A 3,473-nucleotide genomic window follows, 5' to 3' on the forward strand; every position below is an offset into this window, starting at 1 on the left:
GCAAGGCTACTGAGTTTCGGCAGCATTTACTTTTTTTGTTTCAGATCGCCAGCATCCACGGTACTTTACTTTTCATTGAGTATATCCCAGTGCACATGCTGGTAGGGCAGGACATATTTGGAAATGCAGATCTGAGGCTGTGGATATGGCAGTTCCATGTGATTCTTTAAGCAGGAACCTTAGCGGGGGTATTGCTTGACTGATTTGTAGCATCGTCGTCTCACCTTTGGTACTAACAGTCAGGCTACAACAATGTAGGGTTAAATATGCTGGAATGTCATGAGACCTTACTTGAACTGATCTGACACCTGAATCTTTGCTAACTGTGTTTTGGAATGGATGTTTCACATCTGAATAGACAGCTTCAGAGATTGTTAGAGGTTTATATATTTTTAATCAATGTGTGAAAGAGTCAAAGTCATACAACATGGATCCAGACCCTTCAGTCCAACTCATCTAAACCAACCATATTCCCACATTTCTGGTCCTGGTACGAGTTGAACCCAAGCCTCCTGTTTCAGAGATAGGGAATCTATCATCGTGCACCATCTGACGTAGAACTGGATTAAAATGAAAGCTAGTGTGTTTATTGTGTATGACATTTTTGTTCCAATTAAACAGTAATGTATCAACTGAATTTAAGTTCATGAAGACAGGGTTATCTCCAATAGCATAACCTCTGGACTACCACAACTTTTTAACAAAAAAGATAAATACACTTTTTAAACTCATTCTTGCTAGGAAAAAATCTTTTAGGTCAATGCTGAATCAGTCACTTCTTTTACTAAAATTTCCAATTAGAAGGGAAAATGTTAGTTGATTAGCAATGGACTTACATATATGTGGCCTTCAGTTTGATAAGTTAATGTCATTTTTGCCCAGGAAAACAGTTTAATGGAATAAAAACTTAATGTATGGTCATGCTATAAATGAGATAATAAGTGAGTTTTGAGAAGATTTGTAGCTCAGGTTGAGGTTCTGGATGTAAGTTTGCTCGCTGAGCTGGAAGGTTCATTTTCAGACGTTGTCACTTATTTTTAATTTAAAAATATACTTTATTCATAGAATGTACAAAAAATAAAACATTTATACATCTACCCAGTCATGCAAGCTGCTCCGGGTTACCTAGGGGGTACGTACACCAACTAAAGGAAAAAAATAAAAGAAAAATAAAGAAAAAAAAAACAAAGCAAAGAAAATACCCCAGCAGTCGTCTCCCCGCACAGTCCCTGTTGGCCCCCTGACCAGTTGGGGAAGGCGCCAGCTGGGCCCAGTTACCAGATAGGGCCCTTGTTTCTATTCTGGATGAGGGGTTTCATACGGTGGTCTTTCCCCACCGCGCCTTGGTGGCAGCTGCCCCAAGCTTTAGCGCGTCCCTCAGCACGTAGTCCTGGACCTTGGAATGCGCCAGTCTGCAACACTCAGTCGGGGTCAGTTCTTTCAGCTGGCAGACCAGCAAGTTGCAGGCAGACCAAAGAGAGTCTTTCACCGCATTGATGGACCTCCAGGCGCAGTTGATGTTAGTCTCGGTGTGCATCCCGGGAAACAGCCCGTAGAGCACGGAGTCCCGTGTCATGGAGCTGCTCGGAATGAACCTCGACAAATACCACTGCATCCCCCTCCAGACCTCCTGTGCACAGGCACACTCCAGAAGGAGGTGATCGACAGTCTCGTTCCCCCCGCAGCCGCCCCAAGGGCAGCGTGCAGTGGCGCAGAGATTCCGGGCATGCATAAAGGATCTCACTGGCAGAGCCCCTCTCACTGCCAGCCAAGCAATGTCCTTGTGCTTGTTTGAAAGTTGTGGTGATGAGGCATTCTGCCAAACGACTTTGGCAGTCTGTGTGGGGAACCACACGATGGGATCCACCCTCTCCTTTTCCTGAAGGGTCTCGAGGATACTACGTGCTGACCACTGCCTGACGATCTCGTGGTCAAAGGTGTTTCCTTTCAAAAATTTCTCCACAACGGACAGGTGGTACGGGACGGTCCAACTACTTGGAGCGTTCTGCAGCAACGAGGCCGGGCCCATCCTTCGCTACACCGGGGACAGGTAGAACCTCAGTAAGTAGTGACACTTGGTGTTTGCGTACTGAGGATCTACGCACAGCTTGATACAGCCGCACACAAAGGTAGCCGTCAGGGCGAGGGTGGCGTTCGGTACGCCCTTTCCCCCATTTCCCAGGTCTTTGTACATGGTGTCCCTGCAGACCTGGTCCATCCTCAACCCCCAAATGAAGTGGAAGATGGCCCGGGTGACTGCAGCAGCGCAGGTCCAGGTAATAGGCCAGGCCTGCGCCACATACAACAGTACCGAAAGCCCCCCGCACCTGACAACCAGGTTCTTACCCGCAATGGAGAGGGACCAGAGCATCCACCTGCCCAGCTTCTGCTTCAATTTGGTGATACGCTCCTCCCAAGTCTTAGTGCACGCCCCAGCTCCACCGAACCAAACACCCAGCACCTTCAGGTAGTCTGTCCTGATGGTGAAGGGGATGAAGGAGCAGTCGTTCCAGTTCCCGAAGAACATGGCCTCGCTCTTACCCCTATTGACTTTGGCACCCAAGGCCAGTTCAAACTGGCCGCAGATGTCCAACAGCCTACTCACCGACCGATGATCGGTGCCGAAGACAGTGACATCGTCCATGTACAGTGAGGTCTTGACCTGAAGGCCTCCGCTGTCTGGGATAGTCACGCACTTCAGGCTCACGTCCTTCCTGATGGATGCGGCGAAGGGCTCCACACAGCACACGAACAAGGCAGGAGAGAGCGGGCAGCCCTGCCTGACTCCAGATCTGACGGGAAAACTGTCTGAATCCCACCCGTTGACCAAGTCTGCGCTAACAGTGTTGGTGTAGAGCAGCTGGATCCAATTGCGGACGCCCTCCCCGAACCCCAATTTGGAGAGGACGTCCCTCATGTAAGTATGAGAGACCCTGTCAAAGGCCTTCTCCTGGTCCAGGCTGACGAGGCAGGTGTCCACCCGCCTGTCCTGCACGTAGGCGATCGTATCCCTGATGAGCGCGAGGCTCTCAGCCATCTTCCTGCCCGGCACAGCACAGGTTTGGTCAGGGTGAATCACCGACTCCAGGACAGACCTGACCCGGTTGGCTATGACCTTGGCCAGGATTTTGTAGTCCACGTTCAATAGTGAAATGGGACGCCAATTCTTAATTTCTTCCCTCTCCCCCTTCCTCTTGTAAATGAGAGTGATGGTGCCCTTCCTCATGGACTTGCACATTTCCCCTGCCCGAAGCGCACTATCGTACACCTCCAGCAGGTCCCGGCCGACCAGGTCCCACAGAGTGGAATACAGCTTGACTGCTAAGCCGTCGCTCCCGGGAGTCTTATTCCTCTCCAAGGACTTGAGAGCTCTGGTCAGCTCATCCAGGGATATCGGCCGGTCCAGCCACTCCCTCGTGCCGTCGTCTAAGACCTCCGTGATAGACGACAGGAACAACTCGGAGGCTCGGTGG

The sequence above is a fragment of the Stegostoma tigrinum genome, chromosome 27, assembly GCF_030684315.1.
Source record: "Stegostoma tigrinum isolate sSteTig4 chromosome 27, sSteTig4.hap1, whole genome shotgun sequence".
In the NCBI taxonomy this organism is placed as follows: Eukaryota; Metazoa; Chordata; class Chondrichthyes; order Orectolobiformes; family Stegostomatidae; genus Stegostoma; species Stegostoma tigrinum.